Consider the following 13,290-nt stretch of genomic DNA (forward strand, 5'->3'; position numbering starts at 1 on the left):
TCAAAACAATACTATCAATGCTCCTTAGTGCACATTGAACTTGAGAATTCCAGTGTGCTAAATAATTGCAAAGGAGATGAGTGAATGGATGATAAAGTGGAGATTTGCTTAATTTTATGTATGTACATCTACAACAGGTCCTTGAATAACATCATATCATTCAGTGTCATGTTGTTTTGGTGCAACGTTGATTGAAAAAAAAAATCAGTTCCCAACTGAGTATCCCTGGCTGTGTGGAATTTGCATGTTCTCTCTCTGTCAACATTAGTATTCTACCTGTACTGAATTGGCATGTCTAGATTGCCTGGAGTGTGTGTGTGTGTGTGTGTGTGTGTGTGTGTGTGTGTGTGTGAGAGAGAGAGAGAGAGAGAGAGAGAGAGAGAGAGAGAGAGAGAGAGAGATGAGACCTGCAATGGAAGATTCCCTGGAGTGTGTGTGTGTGTGTGTGTGTGTGTGTGTGTGATATATGAGACCTGCAATGGAAGTTCAGCCTGCCCAGGCTTGGTCCTTGCCTTGGATCCTGAAGGGTCAGGACAAGCTCCCACCACCAGAGCCCCTCACCTGAAATAAGCAGGTTGGAGATGGTTGAATGGATGCAGATTATTATCTAGCATTAGTAGTGTTTCTGGTCTTTATTTAGATGTTTCTGTGGCCAGAAACATACCATAAGAGCTTAACTGTTGTTTATATCAATTAGTCGCTGGTAAAATTGTCTTTTTACTCTACATCACACTTTCCAAGACTGTACACATGTTAAGTGAGAACTTACTGCACACACGTACATATATACACACAGTTGTATGCATATGTGCTTATAAATACATTTTACATATAAAACTGAGTACTGCCTACCTTTTAGTTATCTGTGCCTTTACTCAATCCTCAACCCCTCTTTCTAAAAATAGGACAGAAGTATATGCTTTCATTTGGATTTGAATAGAAAGTTTAATGAACAAAGACTCATTAAATGAAAAGATACTGGCAAGTCTAAATAAATCAGTCTGTATCTAAAATAATCTGTAAAAGCCCATTATCTTATGTGATCTATGTGGTCACTATTCTGCAGATTTATAGGAACACGTGTCTAGAATTTTTAGTGTTATTTCACTTGTTGATCGTATTTTTAAGTGACTTTTCCAAATGCAGTGGTTAAACTTCTTGAAGATAAAGGTAGAGTATAAAGCATGACAAATAGTAGCAAAGAATCCAGTTTTGAATCCTCACAAGTCCTCTAAAATCTGATGAGATTTCTTTTTAGTGACATTTCATTCTTGTAAGGAAGGTTTGTAAAGCATAAAAGCATTTATTTTCTGTAGAGTGGTTGCCTCTTTTTTGACAATTCCGAAAGATGTGCATATCTCTTTTCTGTTTTCCCTTTTTTGGAGGGTAATTAATTACCATATTTTTCTAAAGAAATTGAAGCACAATAATTTGCTCTTTTTAACTAACAAAGATGAAAGACTAAGAAAGTCTATTCTACAGATAAAAGTTTTCATGAAACAATGAATGATAGAATTATACATCTTGGGAGTTGTCCTTACTGCTTTGAATAGCAGCAAGATCTAATCTCCCCATTGGCAGTCTTCATAATTAAAAGACAGTCTTAATGATTTAAAAAATATTATAGTAAAAATAATAAAATAGGTAACCTAAAGTCATTTTAGTCTAAATTATTTTTATCTAATAATCATAGAGATTTTCATCACTTCCTTAAGTGATCAATAATTAGTGTTTTATTATAAATTAAATGTTTACAAAAAGCCATCATATGTACTCAGCCACTACTTGTCATGTAATTCTTTATTTTGGTTTGCCTGAGAAAACTGTTTCAGATTTACTTTTTCTTTCATGGGAAGAAAACTTGGCCAATCTCAAATAAATGTTTATTTGGAATACAAAGATTTTAAAGGACATTTAGATGAATAGATGAGTCAGAATAATTTAATTTTTTAAGAAAAGAAAGTAAACATTTTTTAAAAAATGAAAATGCCTTTTGTTAGCTTCATTCTTTTTACACTATGTAGAATGTTAATGGGTGGCTTTAGACTGTCTGGATTTAAATTGGAAAGTTATACTTCCTCATTAGTACATGACACTAGCCTCTATTTTTGAAAATATTTGAGATTTCTGATCATGATGATTATGGTTAACTATGTGAATGTGTGTAATCCGGGCTAGTGATGAGTCCTTTTGATCTGAAGATATATACTAACAAAAATTGTACTTTGATTTTTTAAAAAACATTTTGGTATTTTAAATAGTCAGTGGATATGCTCCTCTGTCTTGTGACATGGCTATTGCCTTTATCCAAAAAAGAGCCCTTGCTGTGTGCCATATTGTTGCTAGTTAATTTTGTCATTTGGTTACTACTGTGCACAGATTTTCTAGCACTGAGAACACACATTTCATGCACAATTAAAGGATATCCTAGAAGGTAACTGGGAAGTATCATAAAGATTCTTTGTACTCGATGCTCATGCATAAAACTGTCTGCCTCTCTACTTGACTTTATAATAGGAATGGCAAACCTTCTCTATCCAAAATGTCAGTGGCATATTTTCAGTAAATGGCATCCTGAGACCTGAATTTCAAAGATTTCATTTTGTATCACTTCCATAGATGAATGCCAGTGATCTTTGTCTCTTTGGAACCAACCTTTGCCATGTCCCTGCAAAACTACCTCCTCTACCATCCATCTAGATGCTTGGTTCCTTAGCCTGCCCTCCTCACCTCAGTAAGTAGGTCACACCAACCTCACTGGGTTTCTTTAATCAAAGTCATAGGAGTTGTCCTTAATACCATTCATTCCTTCACCCTCCACAGCAAATTCATAACTTCTAAATATTTTTTATCTGAATTTTTCTCTACCTTCCTAGTTCTCTCCAGATTGCACTAATAACCTCCTAACAGGATTCTCTAAATTCCCTTCTTGCCTACTTCACCCTTTCACCCTGTGACAGATTTCTCTTCAAAACATAATACTTTTCAGTATATTTCTGTTTCCCTTAGAATAAAAGCTATTTTTTTTCAGCCCCTTGTTTGTCACCCTTCTTATACTTTGTTTTCCTGGGTTCGCCTTTTATTTCAAGTCTCGATTCCAATGACCTTTGCCATAAGCCGTTCTATTACCATCTACTTAAAAATAGAGCTGTTTCATTGTGTGAAGAGTTTCAGGGATGTGTAGTAGGCAGAGGAAGGGAGATACTTTTGGAGACTTCTTTAATAGTCAAGATTAGAGCTGGTGGTGATTTGGAGCAGGTTTATGCTTTTAGAAATAAAGGAAATCAATTTGAGATTATTTGGAGAGTTAATTAGAGCTCTTGCTGATGGTTTAGATTTTGAGACTGATGAAAGAAAGAAGCATCAAGGATAACCTCTTGTTTTATCTTAAGCTACTAGGTACATGCTGATGCTGTAAAGACATATGGAAAACTATAAGAGGAGATGACATTGCAGATTAGATAAATTAAGAGTGTGGTTAGGTTTGTTACATTTAGATACTGTATGAAGATTTCAAATTAGCCACTGGCTCTGGGATCTGCATTTGGAGATGGAAGTTTCATGGTGATTGACATCCTTACATTTGAGGTAATCTAAGAGAGTGTATATAGTAACGGGTACAGGGTAAAAGAGGCATTTCAACACAGAGAGTTTTGAGCACAATCAGTGGAGCTGACAAAAACAACCACGAAGACTGCCAGGGATATAAAGCAGAAAACCAAGGAAATGTGGTGCCCCAAAGGTCAAAAGCAGCAAGTACTTAAGTGATTACTCAACATGTTGAAGGAAATCTCAAAGAAGATACAAATAAATAAATAAATAAATAAATAATGAATTGGTAGCAAGGAGATCATTTGTGGTCTTGGTAAGATAATTCTCAATGGCCATTATTGTGACCACTAGTCCTATGTGGTTATTGCAGTTGAAATATACATTAATTCAAAAGACATAAATTAAAAAATTCTTATGCTAATCATATGTCACATGTTTAATAGACATGTAGGAATACTCACACCATATCAGCTGGTGGTGATTTGGAGTATCAGCCAGTACAGATATGGAACATTTCCATCATCACCAAAAGTTCTTTTAGACAGTGCTGCTCCAGAAGGTTGAGTGCTTATTCTAAGTAGACACACCTTCTCCTGGCCTGACAGATTCCTCTCCTTATGGAAAGAGGAACAACTCTTGTGCAGGGAGAGGTGTGGCCAGAAGAACATCACAGCAGCACCTCAGGCTGGATTCAGTAACCCTGATCTAAAGAAATCACTGCATAGTAGAACAGTGAAGATGAAAACACGAACCAAGTGGTCAGAATTTTTAAAGAAGTAGAAGTTGGACATGGACTGCTCTGTACTTTTCTCTCATTGATTCTAAATGACACCAATGAGAGGTCAGGGACACTGGAGGAAGCAGTTGTAGGAACTTGTGTTGACTGGGAAGTTTTATTCAGTAGGCGGTACTCATGCAAGTCTGAAGATAAATGAGATTCAGATTCACAAGGGATATTGCTATGCCCTTCAGCTAATGGAAGCAAAAAAAAAAAAAAAATCTAGGCACTGCTGTGTTTTAGACATATGAACACATTTAATACTTGTAACTGCAGGAGGTAGGTTTTGTTCTACTCTCATTTCTTGATGAGTTTCATCTTATTTTGAAAAATGAGAATGACTGATGAAGTGAATAGACCTTTGGAAACGAAGTAGGGTAGTTAGCGAGTATCTAAAAGACTTTGCTTTTTCCAACTATTTTACATTGGAGAAGGCACTCTGGAAAAGGTGATGCTTTCTACAGTAGCTTTTGCTTATAATTGACAACCCCTTTATTTTAGCAGAATTTGTCCTTTGCAGTAGAATGGTGTCCCTGTGAAACATGAAGGTGGTTTATCTCATATATGATATTGTACATTACTTAAATTTAGCTTTTCTAACAAAAATGAACATTATATTAAAATATGAGTTAATTATCAACTGTCTTTTAGGTAAATCACCTACCTTTTTTCTTATTGTGCCTTTTAATTACATTTACTGTGTGCATGTCTATTTTTCATACTGGGCTGTAAGCTCCTCAAATGAAAATAGTATTTATTGCCCTGGAGTGCCTGGCCCAAAGCTTTGCAAATAATTAAATATTGAATAGATACAGTTTGGATTGAATTGAACTACTGTATTATTGCTACAGAATCAGTTTTGAGCCAGCAATATCTCGTGCTTACCTTCCATTTGTGCTTGATCTTATGGTGGCCTCTCATCAGATTCCTTCACTTTGGAAAAAAAGAAAAGTCCCTAAATATATACTACCTGGTAGTCTTCACAAATGAATGTCATCCTCTATGTAGGGCAAATACCAATTTGGCAAGGTCAAGTTTGAATTAATGTCCTCTGGAATACTATACCACTCATTCCTCAGGCTTTTGTGATAAGAATAGGTGTTTTGGCATGAAAAAGGAGACAAATATAGACACACAAGAAGTGAGAACACCACCCAATTACCACAATGAAAACGACAGAAAGATGCATAATAGTAAAGCTTGCAAGAGTCCAAGACAAAGAAAAAATAATGAAACTGGCAAGGAATAGCTTTTAATCTCTTTATTGCTTTTGGTAGGATGGACATTTTAATAATGTTAATTCTTCCAATCCATGAGCAGGGGTCATGTCTTTCCATTTCTTTGTGTCTTCTTCTATTTCTTTTAACAGTGTTTTATAATTTTCTTTGTATAGGTCTTTTACCTCTTTTGTTAGGTTTATTCCCAAGTATTTGATATTTTGCTTCAATTATAAAATGTATGGTTTTCTTGATTTCTTCTTCTTCAGACTGTGTATAGAAAGGCTACTGAGTTTTGTGTGTTGATTTTGTTTTCTGCTACTTTAGTAGCAGGATACTACTGAACTGGTTGATTATTTTGAGTAGTTTTTATGTGGAATTTTTAGGGTTCTCTATGTACATTATCATATCATCCCATATAATCAGGGAAATGCAAATCAAAACCACACTAAGATACCACCTTACACCAATAAGAATGGCACATATCAAAAAAACAAGCAACAACAAATGTTGGCGAGGATGTGGTGAAAAAGGAACTCTCCTACATTGCTGGTGGGAGTGCAAAAACTGGTCTAACCACTATGGAAAGCTGTCTGGAGATTCCTCAACCTGGTAAAAATGGAGCTACCATACAACCTGGCAATTCCATTCCTAGGGATATACCCAAAGGACACAAAAACATGGATTCAAAAGAATACCTGTACATCTCTGTTTATTGCAGCACTATTTACAATAGGTAAAACCTGGAAACAACCCAAATGCCCAAAAATAGATGACTGGATCAAGAAGATGTGGTACATATACACAATGGAATATTATTCAGAAATCAAAAAAGATAAACTCATGCCATTAGCAGCAACATGGATGGAACGAGAAGGAATTATGCTCAGTGAAATAAGCCAGAAGGAAAAAGAAAAACATCGGATGATTTCACTTATAGCAGGAATATAGGGGAACCAAATAAGATGTCAATGTAAAAAAATAGTAACAGTACAAAACACAAAAAACAAAAACAGACAATTATAAACCAGAGATATCTTGCAGGAGAGGAGGAGGGAGAGGGATCAGAGGGAGGGAGGGAGGAGCACAAGGGACTGGGGTGATGGTGCACAGGTGCGTTGGTGAAAGAAACACTATGGGGACTACATCTGCGGGGGTGGGGGTAAGCAAATATTGTTTAAAAATGAACAATGATGCAAAAAATAAAAAAAAAATTTAAAAATACAGAGGGAAAAAAGAATCGGTGCTTTTTTTTTTCAGCAAAAAGAAACTTTGAAACTTTGATGGAGTTATACATTTTTTCTCATACAAATAAACTTTTAGTTATTAATGAATTAACTGCTATTCCTCTTAAAGTTGCTTATTAATAAAAAGGACATGTAATAAGGCATAATCTTTAATAGCTAAAGACAGACTTCAGAATGTATAAAATAGGGGTAAAATTGATGTTAGCCATGGGGAACCCATTGGGAGAAAATGCTCAGTGTTTATAATGCTTATGATGGAGGAGTAGTCAGCAGAAACCAGAAAGTCTGAGCTGGTGAAAATACAGGAGAGCCAAACTGCTGCTGATGTAATCATGCTCAGCACCCCCTCAATTTGTCTTTAAAATGTAGCAAAGGCGAAATAAATGAGCCAGTCCGGCATTCCACAGGCCCTACGTTTTCCAACTCTATTCACTTTCTTAGACAAAGCCACAAATCAAGTTGTTTATTTCACATCTTACTGATGAAAAAGACCTGATTACCTGACTTTATTTTATAATGAATTTTATTAATGTCATGTAGATGCATAATGCCATGTTCTCGGAGTTAAAATTTAATTCCACCTCTCTACTAGCTCTGTGAGTAAAAAGTAGAAGAAAATTCATGACTTGTGCCAGGACCAGGTCCAGTGAATTGGAATGGGAAAGCCAATGTAAATTGTTCACAATTTGTCAGTGTAAATTAAGTTTTATATGTAGAAGGTATTTTTTAACTCTCCATAAACAACATGGCCTGCTTTTAAAAAAAAAAATAAGGAAAAACACGATGGTATACAAAAAAATATTGCTTATAATATATTCAGAGGAAGGCTAAGTTTATATGAGAACCAAAGTGTTTTACAAAGGTACCAAATAGAAGAAATAATGTTTAAGAAACTTTATATGGGACAATGAAACTTTATATGGGACAATGAAATTCATTCAGGCTTGTCACATTTTAAGTATACCTATATTAATCCATTTTTATATTAACTAATTTATTTTCCTAGATTTATAACTTTGAAGAACTTTGGCTAGATTTTAATTGTTTGTTTTGTGTGAATAAGTGAGTTGAATTTTTTTTACCTCATATTAGTTATAAGAAAACAATACCTTCTTGCCAAATAGATGAAAGCAATTACTTTATGTTGTAAGCTCTTAGAAAATTTTCAAGAAAAATTATTTTAAATAGCATTTAATGACTGTGTGGAACCCAAACTGCAAACATAAAATCTATAGCTTTGTAAATAATGATTTATAAATGTGACTTATTAAAGTCTACTAGTTTTCCCTATTTGAAACTGTGTACCCTTAATTTTTGTTTAATTTTGACTTGGACATGACGCCTGAAATTTGGCTTTTGTTCTCTTGAGATTACATGTTCATGAGTTAGTGATTGTAAATTGTTTCATAAAAGAGTTCTAATCTATACTAGATATTAACCTTTTAGGTTATCAGACTTGCCTTAAGAATGGGTGCATATTTTTTCTTTTAATATAACATCTGTTTGCTAAAACATTGTCTGTTCTTTTAAATACAAAAGATCTTTTAAAATATATTTTTAAACAGCTCAAAAAATAAAATAAATAAACAGGTCAAAGTGCTGTTTTCCATTTTATAATAGTTCAGTTAGTCATACTAGGTGTCTGACTCTAGAAAAACTCCCATTTTAGAATATAGCCAAGAATATGAAATTTAGGAAAGTTATCTTTGGAAGCACAGCCCTGTTCATGCACCTGTGAAAGAAAAATCCTACAGATTCTTGAAAGTCTATTTATTCTAATTTTAGACATCGATTTTACCATGTTTGTTTGATTTCCCAGTTCCAAAAGTAGTTTTGAAGCAACAAATTAAGAAGGGAATGGGTGAGTCATAGCTGGAGGCATCTGGAAGCTGCTGTGGAAGTGACTGAGGAATGGCTATCGCAGATTGGACCAACCTCATATGGACTAAAGCCCCAGCATGTTACATTTTATATAAATAATCTTTTACAGTTATATTTTCTGAAACTTATGGCATGTGATCAATTTACCATGCTGACTAGCAGAATGAGACAGTGAGCTAAATTCGAAATTCCTTCTGACTCGTTTAACCCTCTCTCGGTCTGGCTCCAGTGCCAACTATACATGTTAAAAAGTTTAATGTTTGTTCATTTGATGAAGAAATGCAGCGTCCACAAAACATTTCTTGTTGATAGTGATCTGATGTTTAATTGGGGCAGCAGGGATGTACGTGATTAAAATTGAGAGGGTTGTGTGCGAAGTCCCAGGTATGCATGAGGTGGTGCAGGCTGAGAGACTTCTGCTCACCAGGAGTTTCAGAGCATGCTGTTAGAGGTGGCCTGTGCTGTATCTTAAGGGAGTAGTGGGCTTAGCCAGGCTGCACTCTGAGCAGACAGGATAGCACGGGCAGTCACTGAGAACCTCAGGGGTACAATTTATTTAATAACCTCAAGAATTTACGGAATTTCTGGGGAAGTTGAGTAGAGCAGGGTCAGCAACCTTTTTCTGTGAAGGACCAGTTAGTAAACAGTTTAGGCTCTGTGAACCCTGTGCTTGGTAGCAGTGAGTTAAAGCTGCTGTTGTCCTGCAGAAGTAGCCACAGGCAATATGTAAATGAGTAGGCAGGACTATCCCAGCACACAGTTTAAAAAATATTGTCACCAGGAGTTTCAGAAAGTTGTGATATATGTACACGATGGAATACTCTTAGCAATCAAAGACAAACTCATGCCATTCATGGCAACATGGGTGGAGCTGGAAAGGTTTATGCTCAGTGAAAAAAGTCAGGAGGAAGAAGATAAATACTAAATGGTTTCACTTACATATGGAATATAGAGAAACCAAATAAGAGGTCAATTGAAAGAGAAAACTAACAAGCTGACCACAGATCTGAGGTGTACAGCAGGTGAGGGGGGAGCTGGGGCGTCAAAACAGAGGAAATATGGTAATAGTTCACGGGTGCTGTGGTGGCAGGAGAACTTTGGGACTACACGTAAGGGGAGACATGAAATACTGTACAAAAGTGAACAATGATGTAATAAAATAAATTTTTAAAAAAATTGTCATGTTGGATTTGGCCAAAGGCTCCAGTTTGCCAGAACCCCAGTGTAGATGTTGGACTAGCATCATGGCCCTTTACTGCCTTGAATAATTTTCTCATTGCTTTTGTTAATATCTTCATGGGATTGATCTCCATAGCATAGGGCCATAGAATTATAGAAAACTTTTATATACTTATCTTAAACACATTTCTTTGTATATTCTAGACATTGTGGTTTTATTATGTTTTAACGCCTTATATTTTGCTATTAAGAAAAGTCACATTTATCTGCATAGACTTACATAGTGTTATTGTCTGCAATCGTTCATTATCTTCATGTCTTTTGTTCTGTTTGCTTTTTGTTTCCAAAGCTTGTGTCACATTTGAAGTGCTGGGTTAGAAGAGAAGAAGAAACAATGACTATTAGAGGCTCATACTGGCAGACTTAATGAGTAGTGAAATTTGCACTGGCCCTTGAAGAATAAGTAGGAGTTTACCAAGCAATGGAAAAGAAAGGATAATTTGGGCCTAAGAGTTAACACAAGCAGTAATGAAAAGACATAAAGGGCAGTGCAGTGTTCACTAACTGTCTAGTGTTCTAGGCATCAGAAAACCTGAAGAATGTAGGTTTCACCTCTGTGTTAACACGTCTTAATTGTCATTCTCAGTTGTTGGGGTTTTTCTTACAACCTGTGGGAAGATCTTGCTCCTTTTCAAAGTCTGTTTCCTCTTCACAGTCAAAATGATTTAAAAAAAAAAAAAAAAAAAACATGAATCAAATCCCATAACACCTCTAGTCAAAGACTTTCCTTTTGGGGCCTCCCTGGTGGCCTAGGGGTTAAGTCTTAGTGCAAGCACCACTGTGGCCTGAGTTTGATCCCCAGCCAAGGAGCTAACTTACGTATGTCATAGCGGACCTCTCCTGTCTCACCTGCTGCTCCGCTTAGCAGTGTATTTCAGTAGATCTGCCTTCTTTTACCACCTCTGTCTCTGGTGAATCCTCTCACCCCGTGCACCTCTGGCCTATACCCCAGCCCTTCTATGCAAAAACAAAACAAAACAAACTTTGCTTTTAAAAATATACAGAAAATAAAATTTTGCCATCTCCTAAAAGGTCCTGTTTGACTGACTTCTGTTTCCTCTCCTGAATAATTTCAATTTCACCTTTGTTTTCTGCTCTGTCTTCACTGGCCTCCCTGGAATTGTTCTGTATCCCCAGCACACTGCCTGCTCAAGGGACACACAGTTTCTCTGTCTGGAACCTTCTTCAGGAAGATACTGTCTTTATTTTATCCAGGTTTCAGGTCAAGTCTCACTTTACTTATAAGAATATAGGCCTTCTTTGAAAGCTCGATCTAAATAGAACCTTCTTACATGTCACTCTCCAGCTCCTTATATTGTCTGTCATTTTCTTGCTAGTAAATCTCCTTTAGAAAGCTAGAATTGATGTCACTCTTGAAGTTGAATTGCAAAATAGTTGAGGACAATGGTTCACATGAAGAAAATAAACTAAAAACCTCAGTTGCAGACTTGTGAGAAGCATATAGCAATAGAATAAATTCTGGGTTATTCATGGTTGAAGTAATTTAAAAATAATTTATAGAAGATTTGCACTTTCTTCTTCATTTCTCTTCTAATTTTGCCTATTTAAAACAGCTTTCATAGGATATCCAAATGAGAAAGTCTATTCTTATAGGAAACATCAAATTTCTAAGGTTAAATTTTATGTATATTTGCCTCTATTAAAAAATGAAAAAAGATTGTCTAATTTTATTAAACACTGTGTGATTTTATGTGATGATCCATATAGAATGTAATTTTAAGTTGTGAATTAAGTTTGGAGAGTACATAATTAAATTAAAATTGAGATCAGTTTTTCCAAAACTAGGTATAAAGTCAGTATAATTCTTATTATATAGATAATAAATAACAATATATTTCTTAGATCCAGGAGTCTAAGATTCATGAGAGTTACCAATGCATGCCTTTTCATATTTGGAGGTCAGAGGAAAATGCACATGGAGTTACCATTTTATCATGAAATTCTTTATGACAGCTAAAATACCAAGAAAAGTAGCAACTGGAGTACAGTTATTTGTTTTTAAAGATGTATTTATTTATACAAGAACTGGGATACAGGCCAGATGTGCAGGAGGGTGAGAGGATTCACTAGAGACAGAGTGGGGAGTAGAACAGGCAGACGGACAAATACACTGCTGAGGAGAGCAGCGGATAAGACAGGAGAGGGCTCTGCTGCGCCATGTGGGTTGCTCCCTGGCGGGCCGGGGATTGAACTTGTGCTACAGTAACTGTGTATTGCTTCACATTGTGGTGCTTAACCCCTTGCACCATCAGGGAGCCCCCTGGAGTACATTTAATAAAGATTTATTAACTAGATAAACATCTGTCAGAGAGGAAAATGGTCTGCATCTGGGATAGCATAGGCCAAAGAACTATTTTATATGAAGAAAGTGACTATATGTACATTCTGTGCTCCTTGATACATTTTAGGGCAAAGGATAAGGTGTTAGAGACCCTGCATGATACTCAGGAAGAAGTGAATAAAGCACACAAGTATTGTCATTCTTGGTTATGAGCTCAGCATGCTTTAAAAAGTGTTAAGTTCTATCCATAAATCAAACAATGATCTAAGATAGTGAACTCTGGGGAAAAATACTTTAGCAACACATTCTGAATATGAAATATTAGGGATTTTTTTTTTCAAAGTTTTTGACTGAATTTCATTATTATGCCTAAAGAGAACTACCTTGGTCATTTAATGTTGTATGTAAGGGTTGCATTTCTTATTTTTTTTTAAGATTTATTATTTATGCATACAAGAGCTGGCATACAGGCCAGAGGTGTGGGGAGTAAGAGGATTCACCAGGGTGGGGAACAGAACAGGAGGATTGACTGAAATACACTGCTGAGGGGAGCATTGGGAAAGTCAGGAGAGGTCTGCTGCACCATGTGGGTAGCTCCCTGGCTGGGGATCGAACTCATGGTGCAGTGGCTGCGGATAGCTTCATAGGTTGTGCCTTAACCCCTTGTGCCACCAGGGAGTCCTGGGTTGCATTTTTTAAATGCAGATTTATTAGGTAGGTGAGATTTCATTTGTTGGGTCAACAGGATTTTATAACTGCATTGTACTTTATTCAGAATATGGGGGAATAATTTAGCATTATGTGAAATTATATTTCTTGTGGTACAATAAAAAGTCTTTGAGCAATCAAGAAAACAGTGCAAAAAACCCCATAGTTAATGAGTGATTTAATTGTTCGTTAAGGTAATGCTACAAAAGGGACAGAAATATGGAGGATTAGTTACTCGGAAGTTATCCTGCTAGAAATAGTTAAAGAGAATAAATTAGGGAGATCTGCAGGTCCCTTTACCTTTCCCAGTTGCCCATACCACTCCCCCCACCACTCAGCAAGTCATACACACATACACACAGAAAC

The 13,290-nt window shown here is 36.0% G+C and overlaps 1 protein-coding gene across 6 annotated transcripts in view; it reads left to right on the forward strand.

The window, feature by feature from the left end:
- The window catches only part of KLF12 (KLF transcription factor 12), a 416,573-nt gene that overhangs the window by 236,285 nt on the left and 166,998 nt on the right, over positions 1-13,290 (forward strand). Inside the window, exon 2 of one of the 6 annotated variants that reach the window (XM_054701634.1) lies at positions 2,620-2,734. The exons of the other annotated variants lie outside the window; for them this stretch is intronic. The gene's annotated coding sequence lies outside the window, so the exon portion shown is untranslated. The remainder of the gene's footprint in view (positions 1-2,619; positions 2,735-13,290) is intronic. 6 annotated transcript variants of the gene reach the window in all.

The sequence above is a fragment of the Talpa occidentalis genome, unplaced genomic scaffold (assembly GCF_014898055.3).
Source record: "Talpa occidentalis isolate TD23 unplaced genomic scaffold, MPIMG_talOcc4v2.1 talOcc4.5, whole genome shotgun sequence".
Classification (NCBI taxonomy): Eukaryota; Metazoa; Chordata; class Mammalia; order Eulipotyphla; family Talpidae; genus Talpa; species Talpa occidentalis.